We start from the raw sequence: 21,345 nt of genomic DNA, 5'->3' as shown, positions 1-21,345 counted from the left end.
TTGGGAGTCCGATATGGAATGATTAACTCGAAAATGAACATATACAGAAAGAATAATAATAATAATAAAATTTATTCATGATTTCAATTATCAGATAGGAGAGTATTGTATTTCTTCCTTACTTCGGGCGACTCCTCCTTCCACCCACGAATAAAATTACCCTTATACATGACAATAGGAAGGTATTTCGTTGAAAAATATGCTTTTTGTAGGATCATTTTAATTTCAGGCATATAGTCATTCTACTCCTTTTCATAATGTAATTAATATAGATGTATGCACAGTATAAATGTAATGTGTTAGAGATGTAATAAACTATTTCGTTGATAATTGTTTTTGGTAGAATCATTTGAATTTCAAGCATAACGTCATACTAAGGGGTTCCATAGTCTTGTGGTTAGAACTTTTGACTCCTGTTCGCGTGATTCTAGGTTCGATTCCCTACTAGAATACTTAAATCATTGGCGTTTGCTCATCGTTGTGAGCCAAGCTGGGGAGCCACGTGATTAAAAGACGTTACAGTCTATAGAATTAATATAAATGTATACACAGTACAAATGTTGTTTGACAGTAGTAAGGTATTTCGTTGATATGTATATACTATTTCCAGGATGTATACATTTCTTTGTATACGACTTTTATAATGTATAATGTATTCTTATAATCAAGAACGAAATCTTAAAATTCTTCTTCTTCTTATTATTATTATTAAGTATTCTGCCTTTTCGCCGGTCCTAAGACTGATGAGATTTTTTTCGTTTCTTGTTAATTTTCAGTTTGGACCTTGAAATATTTCTTCCATGTTTCTCGATTTTCAGCTTCTTCTTAATAATAATTAATTATTAATGCTTAATAATAATTAGGCATAACAATGTTAGAAAACTGAAATATTTTAACAGGGCAGTTGATTTCCACGAATGTCTAATAACAAATTTTACCACCCAAGTGAGATTTATACCACTTGACACTATGGTTCGGAACTCATGACTATCATATTTGTGTTACAAGGTTATTTTCTAAAGACAGCTGTTTATTAGTCTAAAATCTAAACTCAGCAATACAGCCCATAGGGGCCTGGACATGCCAGCTGGTAAACATTCACAACCTAGAAGATCGTGATCAGTGCAATGACATCAAACAATCCTTTCGTCTTTCTTGGCCAGAGATCGCTACCACTTTATTCGGATAGTTCTCCATTTCTTTCACGATGTTGACTCAACTTCGGAAGTTGTGAGCTTACACTGGCAATCGAATCCTATTCTACGTACAATGGAGACACAATATAACGAGATTCAGCTAAGGAAAAACTCCTAAATAGTCATTAGTAGGAAAAGAAGCTGAGTACTATTCAGGAATGAATTGTTGATCATCTCTTAGGGGGAGGATATTTTCGAGAAAATGTACGCATGGAAAATAATAATAATAATAATAATAATAATAATAATAATAATAACACAGCTACACAAAAAGAATAAGTTCTGTGCACCAGACCCCAGGGTATGGATTCAAAATATTTTGGTACCCAGAATCCAAATTTCGAAACCCCAGGACGATTGACCGTGATATTTTTTTAAATGGGCGATAAACATAAGCAAACGTAAAACAGCACTTACGTTCTTCGCCCATAAAACAAAGTTGACACGGTCAAATCGTCCTGGAGTTTCGAAATTTGGGTTCTGGGTACCAAAATACATCGAAGGGGTCCAGTGCACAGAACTTTTATTTATTTTGTGTGGTTGTGTAATAATAATAATACTGTATAAGGAAAAGGAATGAAGACGTACTAAAGGAAGCTAATGAAGGACGACAGATCATGAAGATAATAGGAAAAAACAGCATGCTTGGACATCTTATTCGGCACTCCGATTGGATCACCGTGTTGATAGGGGAAAAGGCAGAAGAAAAACCAGGAAGTGGAAGATCAAGGATAGAAATATCTATAAGTTTTACGTCCCACAGTTATGCCTGGTAGGTTAAAGGAGCTAGTGATGTTGTGGAAAGAAGGAAATGCTGGAATGCAAAAAGTGGAAGGAAACGGGAGAACCCCGAGAAACCCCCCACACATGGTGTTTGTCCTCCACAAAGTTCACTTGGTGCGAGCTGAGATCGAACTAAGGACGCCATGCATTAGAGGTGAACGCTCTACCACTGACCCACCGCGGCCCGACCAGGGATAGATGCAGTTACGAAGAAGAGACCTTATCAAATTATAAAACAGCTCTCCCAGGGGAGAGAAAAGTTTTAAAATTTCCTTCTTGCGCATCAACCTATGATTGAAGTGAGAAAGATTATTATTATTATTATTATTATTATTATTATTATTATTATTATTATTATATCGAGAATGTACTTCTGGGTTTCCTCCTTAAAAAATACACACACTATTTCCAATTATGGTTATCCTACTTTTTACAAATTTGTCTTTTTTTTCCTCTGTCTTTCATTCCCATCATGCGATGGGTGGGCCATAGAAGGTGACGCCTTTTCTGTGGCCAAAGTGATCAAACTTATCTAATTCAATATTGGTTTAAATAGTATTAGTTTTCAAGCTACATATATGAGTTCTTTGACTAACTGAATAGTGCACGCCCCTTCTGGCTCACTCGCCATTATTTAACATTAAATTTCAGATGCCTCGATATACTTGCATAAGTTTATTATTTCTAAAATAAACATTACGTAAAAGGTTATTCAAATTGATATCTAGTTTTTCTGACATTTGTATATTACGCATATCTTTCTTAAGGGGTCTTGGCCCCCCAAGCCAAATCTGAAATGACGCTACTGCCCGAACCCCTCCCGGGCCGGAAGTGATATATTCTTTGTAGGCCCGAGCACGTGCAGACCTCTAGTGCAGAGGCGTGCCCACGGCCTTGCATCTTGAGGGACCTCGCAAAGACCAACGAACCTAAATCGATTTAGCACTCACTTTTGTCGATGCAACAATAGAAACAAATATGAATTCGGACTTAATTACAGAAAAACAATACGCTTCAAACTAACTTTTCATCTATTCGTATATATTAGATCGCTAGCATACGCGACAGGCGGCGAGTTTATTTTAAAATTGCAATAATGAACACTGGCGTCTCTGGCATGTAAATTTTTGGGGGGACATAAAAAAAGCTATTTAAATGATACTACCTAACCCAAGCTATGTACTATCTTTGATTCCATTTGTTACTTTCCCGGACCCCCTGAGAACTCCGAACTCTGTTATAATCGTTTCACAGCCTGAATATTATATTCCAAATACAGTCGTTAGTAAATAAATTAAATTAGAATAAAATATGGAATATTTTGTACTTCAAAATATTGGGGGGGACGCGTCCCCCTCGTCCCCCCCGCCAGAGACGCCCATGATAATGAATGTGTATAAGTCTTTATCGTTGAGATGAATTGTTTTCGATAAATTTTATTATAATTAGCAATTTTTAAAAAAGGGGGCAGGAAGGACTCGTAAACCTTATTCGCCTTCTGTGCAGATGGTATGGTAAAAATCAATACTGGATAATGAAAGTGTAAGTGTAAAGGCTAATATGGAACAGAGAAACAAAAGAGAACTTCTTCAGAAGGGAATTGGGAGGGGAGGGGATGAGAGTACAATGGTGTGACACTTAAAATGCGTCTTGATTTGTATACTTCAACAAACTTTTCTTATTAGATTACGCAATTTCTAGTTTCTTACTCCGATTATTCAAAGTATTCAAATGTTCTCGGAGGGAGTGACCGCCCCTCCCTTTAATCCGTCCGTGGTGTCATTCAGTTTGGCTTTTCGCTACTAATTCAAAGTGTTTTCCGAAACAAGTTGTCTTCTTGTGACAGCAGGGGGTGGAAGAAACAAACAAACCGTGAAAGGAAGAAAGAAGAGGTTTTGGGCTCTTCCAGTCCAGACCATTCTAACCACTGAGAAGTGAGAATCACGTGATTTTTCTGGTAAGAGCGTCCTTTTAAAAGCAGCTAACAAGTAAACAGATGGTCAGCCCTCTCCCCTCTGCAGCATACTTTTTATTCTCTGTTGCCAAACTTACTGAAGAATATATTGCAATTAATCTAACGCATGTAACGTAAATTGGAGACCGTGGTTGGATTTATATGGGTCTTGTGTATTTGTATTAAAATTTTCAAGTTATTACCTGCAATACTTTGTTAGAAATTACCATATTAAATTTTACATGTTATCAAATGGAGAGTTAGAAACCTAAGCGGAGATGGTAGAAGATCCCCTTAAGGTGTGTTATTAGAAGATAAATAATTACTAAATTTCTCCCATCCAGGTGTATTTGTGTGTTTCCGTGGTCGCGATACATCACAAATTAAATCTAAAATATGAGATCTTCTAGTTTATCACCACTGATATAAACAGTTCCTTTATAATCCAACGTGATATTATCATCGTGTTTTATTCTATGCAGTAGCAAGGTTCGTATATATCACTACAGGTTGCGCCAACCCAATCGTTGGATGTGTGACGTCACCGGGTAAGCAGACGTGAGTATTTTCTTGGCTCAGTGATGCCAGTTTTGTAACAGCAACATTGCCGTCCAAAGCCACAACATTTCCCGATGTGATGCAAAATTTCCCGCTAACCTAAATAGATATAGTTTACATCTAGTAGTAAACAATTTTAAAAAATACCGCTTTAGACGAACTATGATGTACAGTACAATGGAATTCATTCTCGTAGTATAAAAAGGTATTATTTATAGTTATGCATGGTAAGGTAAAAAACATTTTTTAAAAAAATACTGTGTACACTTTTTTGTAACGAACACTATGTCGTTCTTTATGGTTTGGAAGGGAATGCTATGTTCAGCAAAGCCAGAGTTAATTCAGTTGTTTTGGCCTAACGATTTTTGTGTTGCAGCATATTGCTTGTTCCGTCACCAAAAAAGCAGCGAAAAGCAGGGTATTTTGGAATTGCTTTACATTAACTTGATTTTTCAAGTCTTTTTGTATTTTTGAGGTTCATTTGTATCACAAAAGAGCTCAATGTTAAGGGTCTTACACCTAAAGCCTATTATTCATCGTCAAACTTTTCCATCAAATATTGTATCAAACTTTTCTTTGACGATAATTTGGTGGGTAAAACTTTCGCACCCATTATAAACGATCAAATATAAAAGTGAATATCATTGCTCAGTTGTTTATATTTCTTGATTCAGTTGTTAGGTCACATGAACGTATATGTGAGTTTTATGGTGGCACCTGCTTGTGTAACTATAATGAATAAGGTTGTAGAAATGAATGGAATGACTATTCGCAGTTACTTCTGTCTCATTTCCCTCTTTTATTGCTATTCCCAAATAAATCTTATTTTCATGGTTCCTTTCTTGTTCAGTAAATACGTATGAATCTACATTCTATTTATTAGTCCGATGCTTAAATTTCTTCTAATTCAGTTAATTTTCGAGTAATTGGGGCACTGATTAAGAAAAATAGTCCGTCATAAAAATGTTTGGCTATTGTATAGCTTTGGCGGGACAGGTTTTTAATTGACTTTTTTGCGATTTTCTATTAACATTCGGTTAGATTAGCTTAATAACATTTAATTCACACAGTATTGCCGAGCGAGCGTTACCGAGTAAAGGCAAGTTAGAGTCTCGCAGGGCACATTGTTTTCAGTCTTCGTTAGTGTTGGCCCCCCATTACTAAATAGTTACCAAATGTTAGGTTTTACAGTTAAAATGAGAGAGTACATATTATCGAGGGTTCTGTAGGATATCAAATTCCCGAGGAATTTTTCAGTGTAGTAAACTTCTAATTTATATTTAGAATAGCGAAAATATTACGCACTCTAACCTATTTTGATTTTATGCAACACCAAGTGTTTTTCGCTACCCTCATTTTGGCTCTCATCTTCAGCTATTGGTGTCTCTTGCGAACAAAATCCTGTGCTAACTTGTTGGTCCCATGCTGTGCTCCTGCTTTGAATCGGTTAAATATCATCCTCGCTTTTAATGGTTACCTACCGTAAGATGCTTTTCCTGCAGTCTCTTTTTAAATGATATTCGTTCGATGCGTAGTTACACCTTAGAGGCCTTCACTACTGCGTAATTAAACTACCGCTAATTTTAGTTTTTCTGTAATATCCTGAAAATAAATAAAAATACAAGAAAAGTAGAAACGTAGTAAACTAAACAATACGATTTTGTGTGTGATACCGTTATCACAACTCATCTATCTGCTTTCGATTTGCAACTGTAGATAGATTTAACAGTTTTCGTGGGTTATGTAAATAGCGGTATACCAAAAAGAGATAGGGAATTATAGTAAAAGTATCACATTCACAATCGTATTGTTTAGTTCACTACGTTTCTGCTTTTTGAATATTTCTATAGTTTTGAAGACATAGAGAAAAACTCTAAAATTAGCTGTAGTTTAATTTCGGTGTAGTGAAGGCCCTTAAAGAAAGTCCTCGTAAAGTGAATCTGCACTCATGAATGCAACTCCTATCCTGAGACACATTTTTTAAGACATTACAAATTAATTTCGTGAAGAAATAACTAGGCCTACATATAATAAGATAGCATATGATCATTCCAGACACATCATATGCAGGCATATTGTCAATCTGTACGCAATAATCTGAACATGCGCTAAAGTAATAACATGCCAGAACGTCTTAAGAAATCTTTTAAATCAAAAAAATAAAAAAAGTTTGCTTTTTTTTAAAAAAAAAAGTCACGGAATATTCTCAATCTACGCCAATTTTGGGAAGTCTTCTGTGGCACTTAGCCCTAATATTCTTTAATTTTATAGTTATACAAAGCAGATTACTGCTAGTATGCATAAAAATAATATCAATTACTTTCCGTGTCCACATACTCAATTTTAGTGCCACCGCATAGCGATTTTCGTTTGTTTTCTTTGATATAATGTTGGATAAAAAATAAAACAAGTTCTAATTTAAAGCAGTTGTGTCAAATGTTGTAACCAACCCAAAAGTTGCATACAACTTGGTATCATAAATGTTCACTTTGATGGTATCCACTTTGATGAAATATTTGATACAATATATGATGGAATATTTGTCTATAGCGTATTTAAAAAAGTTGAGAATGTCTCCATGTCCAGTTTCCAGCCTATTTTAAAGAAAAATTCCCGCATTCCCGCTAGTGCTCAGAATTTCGCATTTTACGTGAAATTTCCCACAAACTGGAATCACTGGCTTGGCTGTGCTTACCTCATGACGTCACACGTGTTCGGCATAGTTCGTAATCTCAGTTTGCGGCGCCCCCCTGTGCAGTAGTAATTCAGCTCTTTTACGAAACATTTTGGGTATAGATAATTCTTCTTCTTCTTCTTCAGGTTCCTCTGATTTAGTTGACATCATTGAAAGTGTCACGGATTCTTCTTGTTTTCGTATTAAATATAAATATTTTTGAAGAGCATTATTATATTTATTCCATTTTTGTTCATCACTAAGACAGGATAAATGTAAAATATTTTGCATTTCTTGATCCAAACTTGATTCACGTTTCCCCAGACAGGCACGTAGCCAGGATTTCGTGAAGTGGGGGTCCGTGACATGAAATAATGTTCATCACACCAGGGGCTCGATCATTTAAACTATTTTACTGGAACATATACTGGTTCGTTTAGCCAGGATTTCATAACGGGAGGGGGGACATGAAACACTGAAGGCCCAATCAACCTAAATTACTTTACTATCAACATATATTGGTTTGTTAGGACATTAAAAAGAGGTATTTTAATAACAAACTACGAAGAAATCTTGAGTAAAATAATAAAAAACCGTATTGCACGTTCTTTCTCTGTTCAATCAAATATAGCAATTTTTATTTCATTAACACCTCAACTATCAACTATTATAAAAAGTACATTTTCACTATTATAAAAAGCACACTCATGTCCAAAATGATTATCTCATACCTATGACTGTCTTCTTGTAAGAATATAATTTGATAATGATTTTGCAGGGTACTTCTAATACTGATACCATGTGTATAATCGGGAAATGTATATTTGTGGTAAATTTCTAGGAAAAGAATTCTAAATACGAAAATTAGAGTGATTAAAACGAAATGTTGCTAAATGGACAAGAAATATTTTTGTTTTATTGTTCTTATTTACTGCTTTTTTGACAAAATTTGCCACTTACATGTCTTTGTCGATTATACACATCATTACAAGAAATACCGGGCGAATTCGTTATCAAATTATACTCCTACAACAACATATTTATATACATGCAACAAAAATTTTGGACATAAGTGTACAAACTCAATAATGTCTTGTAAAATATTTTACAATATCTGCGTTCTTTCTCTTTTGAATCAAATGTTAACAGAACTTTCTTTTTACATAAATTTTTGTTTTTATTATTCCTTTAACTACTTACTGTCTGTTCCAAATGACAGGTTAAAGGAGTAGTAGAAAATTGTTTGTGAAATAACATGTTTGATACTGCAAGGATGCGATGACGAAAAATTATGATAAAACAGTCCACGCTGTTACACAAATGTCCACGCTGGCTTTATGCTTTCAGAAGATTGAAATCTCCCTTACTAGTAGCAGAAATTCTAAGAATTGCGTAACTTCCGGAAATTTCAAATTCCTTGACTCTTCCAGGATATCCCAAACACCTCGCCACCATGTATTGCAACTAATTCAAATCTCCTCATAAGAAAGAGTAACTAAAAGCTTTCTGTAGTCCTTTTTTAATTTTTAACGCCGATTCTTTTTCTCATTTCATTTCGTTTTATCCTTCCTCATTTTTTTTAGTTCTGGTCTCGAAGGGGGGGGGGACCGGACCCCCCCTTGGCTAGTGCCTGCCCCAGAGCTGCTGCTGATGATGATGGTGTCTGTATACAATTAAGAAAATCATGTGAAACTAAAATCATTTTCTTTGCGTGTTCCATTTCAGTAACGGAATAGTAAACTTGATAATGAACTACTTAAAATTGGAGCTAATAATGCCGGGAGGAATCCACCCTGATACACTAGTAAATGCTTTTTCTTCCTTTCGATGAAGTTTCCTTTGTTTACAGAATATCAAAGCGTCCTCTTGTATCGATTTAACCTTGCTTTCTGCGTCTTTGTAATAGGTGCATTCCCCTTTAATACATTGTAACAACATTCGCAAATACTACGAATCACTCAAAAGACTGCATTTGACACTATAGCTTTACGTAATTTAGGATTGGCTTTGCTCAGCGTACCAAGAATATCTCCGTGTTTTACTCTCGGAGATATATTCACAGAATGAACAGAGTTTAAACCTAGTATTATAAACACATCTTATTCCTCTATTTCGTTGGAAGATAAACGTAATGATAAATATCATCAGGAAAGATATTTGTTTGAAAACGAAGTTCATCTGGCGTATCCTGTTTAAAATTAATAAATAAATATCCATATGGTAATTTTGTTGCGTCGTTGAAACTTTCTTGAAGAAATTTTAGATTTTCAGGAGCTAATTGATAACTCATGTTTGTGATTTATCTCTTGGGTTTTTAAATAATACGAGATAAGAGCAATTCAAGCTCATATCTCTGCTTCCTTTTCCTTGATAAAATATGTTTTGTGTAATAAACAGTACACTAAGATTTCTATGATGAGAAACCTTTGTAAAGAAATCAACTATATTGCGGATCACTTCGCACATATGGTCGTCAAAAATAATAAGATATGGTTCAGTTTCAGTAATAAGTTTTACGTTCGAGGTAATCCTTCAATATATTGTACTTTCGTCAAAATTTCTCGGTATGCATTTTGCCACTCTCCATAATAACGATAAATATGACGAAATGATGTATTAATCATATGTAATAAGTTAGACAGGAATCGTATTACAAAGGAAGATTTTTACATCCACTTGGTCCTGCAACAATACATCAAAAGGGATGTTTCCACGTCGTATCCATGTTAAAGAATATAACAATACTCTCTTCGTCCGTATATTTATAAATTAGCGTATTACATTCTTCTTCGTCTTCTTTTGTTGCAAAGAGTATATCCATATGGAAGAGTATCATATGAATTTAGAATTCTACGTTCTTTTATATAATTCACCTTATAGACTTGTGTTTCAGGCGTGCTAACGATAGTATGATCTTTCCTCGGTTTGGGGGACATGAATATATTAGGGGGCCAAGTCATTAAACGGTCTCTTACAAATATTTAAATCATGATTTTTGCATTAATAATAGCGTTTTGTATTGAGATCTAGGGCCACAGAAAGTTTAAGGGGAATGCCCCCCTAGCACCCCTCTGGTTGCGGGCCTGCATGGAATCCGAACCACATGAGTTCCCGTGATGAATCGAACCCGAGTCTCCCACTTTTTTGAATTGGAATCCACACATAAAGTTAGCTTAACTTTGTTGTGTGATCTTTGGTTTGATCCTTAGTTAAGTAAGTTTTTGTTCCATCCAGTAGATTTTATAAATATGTTTTCCACTTCAGAGTTGGAATTTATTTTCCACTTGATAGTCCGAGACAAACGAAACCAAATGTACGTTTCTCTTCTTCTGACAAATTTAATTTCACTAATGTAAAACGAAGAGTGACTCACTCAGATTCGAATTGTGGACTACGTCAATCAAAGGCATTCATATTAATCGATAGATCTTAGCGGCTCTCATCAATGATTTTTTTGTTGAGTTCTTTCCTTCGGCATAAACAACAAGGGTCCTGGTTCGATTCTCGATGCATTCAATCACACAAACATCCACAAAGGCACCCCCCCCCCACATACACACTTGAATATCTTCGACAAGAACATGGGCCTTATTATAAGAGTTATGTACAGAGTATATTTTTCTTATGCCATCAGACAAAAAGAGAAGTAGCTGTGAAGCAATGGGAAAAAAAATCTCATCACGGCTTCCACACAGGCATCATACATATGTATATTATAGTATCCGTTGATGTAGTTCTTTATATAACAGTTTTCACGTGCAACACAAGCCCAATGGGGGTTTGCGTATACAGATTTTCATCTTGCGTTGTCAAAACATTATGAAATTCTATACGAAGCTTCCATCATTCAATATCTTAGCTTCCGTTCTTATATCATACTCAATGGAATCTAAATAACAAACTATTCACTCAAGAGCTGGGAAAGTCATGTTTCATATTGTTTATACATCCATCTCCGGGGGAATAGGACCAAGGCTAAATTTTGATGCTGCATTTCTTCGTGGAAACCAAGGCCAATTCAATGTCTATAGGTGCACTTGCTTATACGAATTCTCATACTACGTTTTCAAAAAAAAAAAAAAAAAAAAATCATGAAATACGAGATTCACCTTAGCAAGTAAGACATATTCTATCAAAGGACACATTTCATACAGTCTGATACCAAAACCTGTTCTCATGGGCACGCGCGTCAAGGCTTATTCAATGTCTATGAGCAACACCTGCATATATGAATTTTCATCCCACGTTTGAAAATAAATCATGAAATACGAGATTCACCTTAGCAACTAAGACCAATTCGATCAAAGGACACATTTCATACATTCTGATACCAAAATCTGTTCCCATGGACTCTCGCGTCAAAGCCTATTCAATGTCTATGGAGAACACCTGCATATATGAATTCTCATCCCACGTTTTGAAAAAAAATCATGAAATACGAGATTCAGTTTGGCAACTAAGACCAATTCTATCAAAGGACAGATTTCATATAGTCTTCTTCCATGGACACTTACACTCTTCGTCAGAGAAGGCGTGGGTCAAAAATAACTACCCAATACATGTCCACGGTCACATTTAGTGATGGGCAGTGGGAATATTCCTGGTAAGAATGAAAATTAAAAAAGGGAATATTCCCGGGTTTTTCCCTGGGATATAAATTGGATTCTAAATAATTTGGAGGTTAAATAAATAAAATTCGTTGACTGTAGTTTATATAACTATTTACATGATTTTTTAAAAATTTTCCGTTTGAACTAGAAAGTAGCAAATTCCTAATTCATGAACTAGTTGATAAAGTAATATACTAATTCTGTAGAGATAGAGGTGAAGTAGTGTGAATACTCCTCGAACCACCTTCAGTAGTAGATGTCGGTTTGTCTGCTGTCTCTCATTCAAATTTCGCTCTCTGAGAAAGAATCAGATATTGAATAAAGAAATAGCTGTAGACGTAAATACTTATACTTTTAAAATGTAATGTTATATATCAAAATTAAGGTTGCTTCTCAGGATTATTATCGTTTTTTCCGGTCCTGGTTAAGTAGGATTTGTTTGCTTCCTTTTACGGCGTATTCATGTACCAAGCTTTGTTGGCAAATGTTGTTAACACCGTGTGTATTGTTCCAAATAGCATGTCCTTTTAAATTAGAGATTTAATAGTAGACAGTAAGAAGACAGTAACAAAGCACAGCTTACCTCAAATGAACATTCTATATATATACCATCCCATACACTGACAACCTTACAAAATTTCCGACACACTACGTACGTTTCTGGCAGTTACCAACCTAAATTCTTTATAATGTTTGAAAATTTCTATGATTATATTATTAGTAGTACTCAAGTTTAGAAAACCCATTTAAACTGTTTTAACGGTGTAAAAGTGTGTGGACTTTCTATACCAAGTGTTTTTCTTAGCACATATTTACTTAATAAAACATATTTTAAGTAAACATACATTTATGCCTAATCCCTACATAGAATAAAATAATAAAAAAGCAAGGCAATACCGTTCAGAATATACATTTTAAAGAATCATCTGGAGACACATGTAATAAGCAGTAACGTAGCGTGAAGTTTTGAAATAGGTAGGCTTAAATTAGATTCGTTGCTATAGCATGGCTAGGAGGGGACCCTGAAACTTGCAATTGTTTGTTGTATGCATACATGAGTATAAAGTGAATTCAAGTTGCGCCCCCCCCCCCCAAAAAAAACTATCCCGCCCTTGTTTAAAGGATCACGTCTTAGTGTTCTGACTACGGACGGCTGTAATGTTTGAGAGAAAAATGCTAATTCATGCAATAGATTTTTTATACAATGCAAGAAAAGTATAAAAGTAGTTCTGCTTCATATTTCCCTTACATATACGATTTCCTTACATATGCAATACTCGCACATTACACATACACTGTATTATTATTTCAAAGAAACAATAAAAACGGATATAGGGCTATCTTAATTTTAAATTCTCCAAATCATGGACACAAATTTAAGCACTTCATCCACAACAACACCTATCAGCATACTAATGTAAAATAGTAGTGCTGCAGCTCACAGTCAATTTATGCTTTTTACAGAAAAAGCTAGTTTTAGAGGAACTTTTTACAGAAAAAAAACTAGGACAAAAAAGGCACTATACCTCATCTGAGGCCTCATTCATATCGATCTTCGCAAAACTTGCGGGTCGCAACGAAAAAAATGCAACGTCAATTATTGCCAACTAAAATGGAAATTTTACTCTGCGATAGCGGAAACCGGTACGTAATAAGATCCCTAATGTATTAGTACTATTCATAGTAAGATTTCTAATCTCTCTCTCTCTCTTCTTTTTCTCTTTCTCAGAACTTGTTACTGAATGCGAGCTCCTAAATTTTTTATAGTCTCTCTGTTTTATACTTTCTTTCAAGACCGTGTCCTGTCGCTTTTGTTTCCTCAAACACCCGAAAGGCTAGCCTTTCGTCAACATTCGTCCACGTTCGTTGCATTGTGTTGAATTTGTGTATTGCTCATGATTTTCGTCTGCTGAGGGTGACGGGAAAGCGATTGTCACCGCCCCATTCTCAAAATTGCATGAGAAAGGCGGAAGGCTAGCGGTCCATAGCCTACAATGCCTTCTTGCAGAAGCTTCAATCTCTCGTGATGTTTAAACAGTGCATCATAAAATAAATCAATTTTAATAAAATTTATTGTATCAATGTTCAAAATCAATATTTCAGGCTGATGTATAAATAAGTGAATAGCCTAAGCCTTATAGCTTCAATGAACTCTACTTCCCTGGTAATAAGTATACTATAGTAGAAACGAATTTCATCATATAGTAATATAATGCAATTTTCTCTGTTTGTAATGAATTCCCGGAATCTTCCCATTTTGGGGAGTCTTCCTGGCAATATTCCCGAAAAATATTTTCCCGGGAATTTACCCATCACTGGTCACATACAGAATAAGAAAACATCTTGTTCTTTATATCGATACACCCGTCCTAGTGCATGCATATGACCTATCACCTAGCAACATACTAGTTTAGGTCGATTTATTCCGCCAAGGAACGTTCCCAGGGCGAACATTTTCCCACGCTGACGAACAGCCTTATATTTTCTCTCGTATTCAACACCAATGAAAATGTTAAGTAGTTAATAATTACGATTTATAAGCGCTCTAAGTGAACAAAAGTAGTGTGTCATTGTTAGTCATCCCATCGTATGGCTTATACTATCTCCGTTCCAGTTTAGTTGAGGTCTCATGTAACTCAGTTATTGTGATTTATTACTTTGTATCAGGTTACACTTGCATCGCTCATTGTACATAAGACTTGAGCAGCGAAACAGTGAGTGTATGGGGCACAAAGGAATGAGAGAGAGAGAGAGAGAAGCACAAGAGAAATGCTTTAATTTATAATGTGACCATTCCTCATCAAAATTTAATCACAAAAGAACCCCACTGTGAGTATATAGCTTTATTTCAAACTAATACAATAACCAATCGAGAATTGTTTGAGTTTATGTACCTGTCACTTAACGAGAATTGTTTATGTTACTGTTAAATTCTTCGATAAATTTTGCTCATGATTTGCATTCCACAATAGTTTGAGTCAACACAATCCAAAATTTGCGATTTAGTTCGTGATAGTAGTATTACTAGTCGTAATGACTGGGTATATTCACAATACACACTCCAGGTGGTCATCGGTAAGTACGGCCGCTTTAAAATGATATAGTAGAGTAGAGTAGAGTAAGATAGGGATAAGTAAGTTAGGGGTAGAAACGGATTAGCTTAAAATTTAATTATTATTATTATTTTTTTTATCTATTTTCATAAAACTAATAGAGCGTAATTTCTCGTTGTTGGGTGAGTATACCAGCTGGAGTGGGCATTGTAAAGTTAACCCACGACTTTTTGCATCTTTTGCCTTGCGTTACTGTACGCAGATATTTAGGAGCACAAATTTAGAATGTGGTCTCAAGTATGAGAAAATTTCCTGTCGTGTGTGAAAGTGTTTTATTTGTTACGTAGATTAAGAATATTCAAACTTAGAAAAAAGAAAAAAAAACGCGTTTCTTCTTTCAAATAAGCTCTATGATCGTCTTGACTGTTACTAGCATAACGCATGCCCAAAGAATTGTGTACATATTGATAATATGGATAAAAATTGATGTGCCCTAAAAAATAACATGCTATCTTATTTCATCTCGAAATTATCTCGTAGATCCTTATAAATGATTTCTTTGCGAAGAAGTTGCATTTGCGAATACAAATTTACTTTATAACTCCTTTGGGGGTACGTTTAGTACAAGGGGTCCAACAGCACGTAAAAAACACAAAATTTACAGGAGAAATGAGTGATGCAAATACTTAGACGTAACATAACGTAACCAAATCTAACCAAACTTAACATAAACTAACGTAAGCTAACCTGAACCAAACTAAACTAACGTAATATTAGTAGAAATAAGCGAAATTCTATGATTTTTTGGAAAATTATGCAGGACTCCTATACTAATATAACATAAAATAAACTAACCTAACGTAACCTAAACTAGCCTATCCTAACTTAAACTAACCAACCCTACCCTACACTATCCGAATGTGAATAGAAATTACCAAAATTGTAACATTTTTTTAGAGAAAAGAGCTGGACCCCTTCTGCTAAACATAGGCCCTCCTTTGGGAGACCCGGGTTCGATTACCGGCGGTAGCTCATGTGGTTCGGATTCCACGTTAATCAGTAGTTCCATGTCTCATATAGCCTCGCTGCTGAAAGGAACGCTAAACTAAAATCAACTCAGTTGATAAGTACTTTTTCTTATTGGTATATACGCGTTTACATTTGCTTTGAAAACTTCTGTGCATCCAGCTTGTAGTATGTGGCCGTTGAAGTGAGAGTGCTATACTCTATGTAGCTTTGTTAATGTTACGAAAGTCATGAGGTAATTTCTCACACTGACGTAAGTAAAAATTGCCTATGAGCATACAGCATATTGGTATATTCAACGAAGGCCGTAAAGTGGGAATATAAAGTTCGAAGGAGTAGATATTTAACACCAATAAAGTTCGTGGTCTAAGAAGCCGAGAGGTGGCACTGTTGTTTAATAAGTAATTGCCATCTCCAGACAAACAGGTGGGACTTCTGTTCAAGACCCTAGAGTCTATTATACTGCGAGTGTTGCATAAGACAAGTGACAGTGTTCTTCTAAAAGATGGCACTTTATTCAGACCGTGGACAACATGCAATTGATTTACGGTCGTTCACATATATTCGAACTCTTTCAGAGGCGTTTTCCTAACAGACGCCAATCGTCATACAGGATATTTGCAGCAATTTATCGGCGCGTCTGTAAAACAGGAACCGTACCTCCTCATGTGTTTGCTTGTCGAGTCCGTCGTGTACGAACACCTGCCATTTACGTATTTGTCTTATAAGCTGTGGTAAATGAGACAAATGCGTGTACGAAGGAACGTAGCCGCGAAATGCATGTCAGTCATATGACTGCTTCGCGTGCGTTGCATTAAAATGTCTGGTACTTATACTACCTGGAAAGGGTACAAGGACTGATAGAAGTGGATTTCCCACTACGAGAAGCATTCTACCAGTGGTTCATTCTGCGGATTACAACCATCGTGCTGTGTCAGGGATAAATAATGTTCACTGATAAGGCCAGGTTTGGAAAGAATGGTATCGCTAACTTGCATAACAAACACTTTGGCTGACGCACATTGCTGTGGTATGGTTGTCGTTCATCAACACCAATTTTGTGCGCAATATATGGTATGGTATTGTCCATGATCAACTGACATACATGCTACCTAAAAGAGTGGATGGAGCACAGAATTTTAACAGGATAAAGCAAAGAATTTTACTTCCCTGCAGGATACATTGCTCGAATTACTGGAAAATTTTTCCCTATCGATTCGCCGCAGCATCTGATACATGCGCGATGGGGACGCAGGTACTTCAGCGTGAATATCAGTTGGTGATTGGATAACAAGTTTCCCACGCCTTGGATCGGACTGAGCGGCCCAATACATTGGGTTGCTCGTTCTCCGGATCTGAATCCACTGAATTTTTATAGTACAACTGTTTGCCAGGAACCATGTATCTTCGAATGAATTCTATAATTCATGATCTTTCGTGGCTATACATGCGTTGCTCTCCATGGCCGACACTTCTTACATCTCCTGTGATATGTCCGATGAATGTAAGTTGTGTCTCTCTACATGTCGCTATTTCCTACTTCGAACTTACTGTTACCATGCTTCGGCTCTCGCTATCTCTGTTATTCTATATGTCTATAGGACCTGTTTGCTTCTCCCGGTGTCAGAAATGAACTCCGAACGTTTGTTACATTAATTAAGTTACGCCCTGTATAACCGAATCAGGGCAGAAGTGCAGAGGGGGTCCGTGAGGTAGTGCATCCACAACGAAGGGTGTTCACATAAAGCATTAGTGCAAAAGACGCTTGATAGCGCATAAATTTACGTACATTTGAACACTTTTAACCCTGTTATAATAAACTTAAGGTTTCACACAGAAATGCTCCGCCGCTGAAAGTTAGTAGCCTTTGGTATTCATCCATTTATGTTTGGTATAGCACTTACAATGGTTACACTTTTGTAATATTATGCCTATAATCATGAAATGCTGGTTTCCTACGCTGTGAATGCTTCCCCCGACAATAGGATTTAGCCAGTTTTCTTTCAATCTTCTTTCATATATACTCACTCACTTAACCATGAAATCCACATTTTTAAGACTTTTTTCTTAAGCCTCTTCTGCTGCCATAAGGTCAATATAACCCCACACGTCTCTGGCCTGTGTTTTTCCTCTCAAGTATGTAAATTAAACACAATGACTTAAACATAGTTTTTTTTTCTTTTCACCTTCCTAACAGTGTGGCAGACGTCTAATACTTTACATTTTATTTATATTTCCACTTGGGGTCAAGTGGATCCCTTAGTACTTTCTATGTAATTTATCTATCTATCTATGTACATATGATTCTCTGACTTACGCAACATTACAAAATATATGAACGACGAAGATGGTTAGTGGATTATGATATTCTGGCTACTATGAATTACCTATGTAACGTCCACGTGAATGTAAGGACTATATTAAAGATAGTCTGAGTTGATTTGAAACTCAGCACCGCATTCTCACAGTGAAATATATTTGAGTGATTTAAAATGGGAAAAGAAGTAACTTAACATTTGGGAAAATTTAAGGTTCTTGCAAGAAACGGATGTATGTCATACTTGAAGCTAATATCATTAAGATGAAAATCAATATGAAACAGTTTTAAAAGGAAACCGGGATTGAAATGTTTATTTACTTATTTATTTATTGTTTTTATGAGAACATGGTTATAGATATCAACATGGTCTGACCAGAATATTGTAGTCGTTGAAACCAGTTGCAGAAAAAAATTCTGTTTTTGTACAACATATATGACATAATTAAAATTTTCATTCAAAATAAGACTATGCTTAGAGAACATTAGAAAGAAAAATACAAAGTTTTGAAAGAAATTCACCGAAGTTTTATTTATTCATTGTGTACATTGGTGATCGGACGACATTTCAATGTATCAAGCACATTACTCGAAGTTGTAACATTTGACCACTCGGACAATTACAAGCTCCCTCCCCCTTCTAGCAACCATCCAGTTTCATTCAGAACAATGTAATAGATGCTAATTTTGCCCCATTTCAAAACGCAAGGAAATTAAATTTTAGCTCTGAGAAGTGTAATAAGTCAGGAGCACAGGAAATTACTGTACAACCAATGTAAGTAGTAAAATAACAGCTAAGTGTTATAAAACAATAACAATTACACCACAAAATGTTGTGTTCCAACATATATATGGATTCGAAAATACTTTTTTGTTTTTTTTTTAATAGATGTTTTCCTATGTTTGGCATTTCGCAGCTGCTAAACAAATACTTTTCTCCTTGTCGATATTTCCTTACAAACGTTTGTTGTATACTACCATTTCGAGAAAACAATGTAATATTTTCATAGTGTGTTTATTTCCAATGATATAGAACTTTTTCATTTTGGAATGATAACTCATAGTACTCATGAACTGGATGCAGTTAGCTAAGGATAAAAGTCAGTGGATAGCTTTTGTGAATGCAGCATTGAACCTCCGAGTTCCATAGGCCATAGAGTTAGTTAGTTAGTTACCTCATAGTACTCCGAACATAACTTTCTTCGTTGTGCCAGACCAGGGTTAATCAGTACCTATTTCTCTTTCTTATAAACGGAAATATTTCTGTAATCTAGTACTCTCCTGTACGAACTGTTAATTTAAAATACTAATTATGCTGGTGAGCACTTATAAACTGTAATGTATTATATATTTTTGTCGACGTTTTCCAAAAATGTATTCTTATTTATAGGTTGAGTTCTGAGGAGGGCAGTGTTAGTAGTTGAAACCCTAACACTTTAACTTAATTTTAATAAATATGTTATTTCTAGTCAGAAGGTATTAATTGGTTATGTAGTAAGCTTAAGATTTGTAATGAATAGAGTTACATAGAAAAATAATATCTAATACATTTAGATTATAATGTAGCTGCCATATAATAACTTTTTTTTTTTTTTTTTTTGAAAATGTCCTCTGGTCGGTAAGAATTTGTAAACCGAGAATTTTATTCTGCTTTCTATGTTAAGTTTCCGTCTTTGAATTCACGGGACTTTGATATGTTTCGTGTTGTGTAACTTTTACACTATTTAGTATACAGAAAATAGGTAAATAAAAAGTGGGCACTTTTTAAATTTATTTATCTGTATATTTTGACTGCTTTGAATGTGGTATTTGTCTCTGCCTGGAATAAGAAAGATAATAATAAGTGATGTTGCAGAAAGTTTACATCCTCGTATAAGACATTGTGAAAGTATTTAATATTTAAATAAATCAATATTATGGAATTCTTTTGAGCAGTCCTCTTTTTTTCGTGTTCACTGTCAGTGAATAAAATGGTAATAAGTAGCCTGAGCGCTATCTATGTACAATAATAACAATAGTAATATGTTACCTAACGAATGTGTTACTCTTTTATTTTATGTAGCAGCAAGAAAGAATCTAGTGTTTAGCGATACACTTTTCGTACATTAAAGTTGTATTGAAGAATTGAAGAGAGATGATATATAGCAAATTTCACCTAATCGAGCTAGAGGGATGAACTATTATGTAGTAAATTTCACAAAGTCGAGCGACGAAGAAATTTATGTTAAATATTGCATTCGGAAAAAATAAGTTTACGAAGTATCGTTGTTCTATTAGGCTATTTACTTAAGTTTTAATCGAACTTTAATTTGTAGAAGGTAGATCACTATCTTACTACTACTTCTTTTTCTTTATTACCCACTGACGTTTTATTTTCTCAGTCTTGTACTGTGCTTATAGTTTTCGGTGTTTTGTCTGTGTTGCAGAACGAATGAGGATACCTATGAATGTAAAAAATTATTTTTTGTTTTGTTTATTTATTTATTTATTTATTTTGTTTTTTAGGGCATAGAATCATTTCCGTTCGTGTTTGTAAGGAAATTCTGTGAAACTGAGAATTTTTTTTTTAATATATATGATTCCAGACAAACATTAAATTCGCTCTTTTATCCCAAGATCCTTTATATAATGTGTAAACGATAAGGAGGGTTTGAGTCAGGTATTGTTTTACTTCTTAAAGGATATAACTGAGTTCCCAATTGTGCTATCAAAAGAATTAAGACCTTTCATCCTTTTTCGAAATTTCCATTCCTTCACATACCTGTATTTAAATCAACCTCCTTTAAAGTCTTATTTGTGCGTGATAAGTTTTTCTTTGATCTTTCTTTCAGATAACTTGACTTGGGTAAGCAATTTAAAATATCGAAAAGACTTTTAAGTAGGTGTAATCTGTAGTACGTTTTTATTATATTTGTGATTTTCACAATTGTTTTCCTTATTTAATTTTAATGTAAGCTCAGCATAAAGTGTTGATAGTGATCTAAGGAAATTATTCCAAAATTTTTGGTCCGTAACGCAAAATTTGATCCGTCTTACAAAGTCTACTATGTCATCTCCTACAACCCACTAGTCTTTACATCACTGTTCTCTTTCCTATTTTTCTCACGAAAATAGTAAATGTAACAATAAACTACCGCCATAGTTGGATTTCTCATAGTAGAACCATTAAACATT

At 35.0% G+C, this 21,345-nt stretch overlaps 1 protein-coding gene across 4 annotated transcripts in view; it reads left to right on the top strand.

The window, feature by feature from the left end:
- Positions 1-14,240: 14,240 nt before the first annotated feature.
- LOC145691044 (uncharacterized) overlaps positions 14,241-21,345 on the top strand; it is a 108,719-nt gene continuing 101,614 nt past the window's right edge. The window contains exon 1 of one of the 4 annotated variants that reach the window (XM_081766655.1): positions 14,241-14,604. The gene's annotated coding sequence lies outside the window, so the exon portion shown is untranslated. Of the gene's footprint in view, positions 14,605-14,661; positions 14,851-21,345 lie in introns of those variants that run through there. The other 3 variants (XM_081766651.1, XM_081766653.1, XM_081766654.1) reach the window with 3 other exon arrangements.

This window comes from Thermobia domestica, chromosome 7 (genome assembly GCF_964235325.1).
Source record: "Thermobia domestica chromosome 7, izTheDome1.hap1.1, whole genome shotgun sequence".
Classification (NCBI taxonomy): Eukaryota; Metazoa; Arthropoda; class Insecta; order Zygentoma; family Lepismatidae; genus Thermobia; species Thermobia domestica.
The sequence above is the reverse complement of the archived record's forward strand: the minus strand, read 5'-3'. Positions and strand labels throughout refer to the sequence as shown.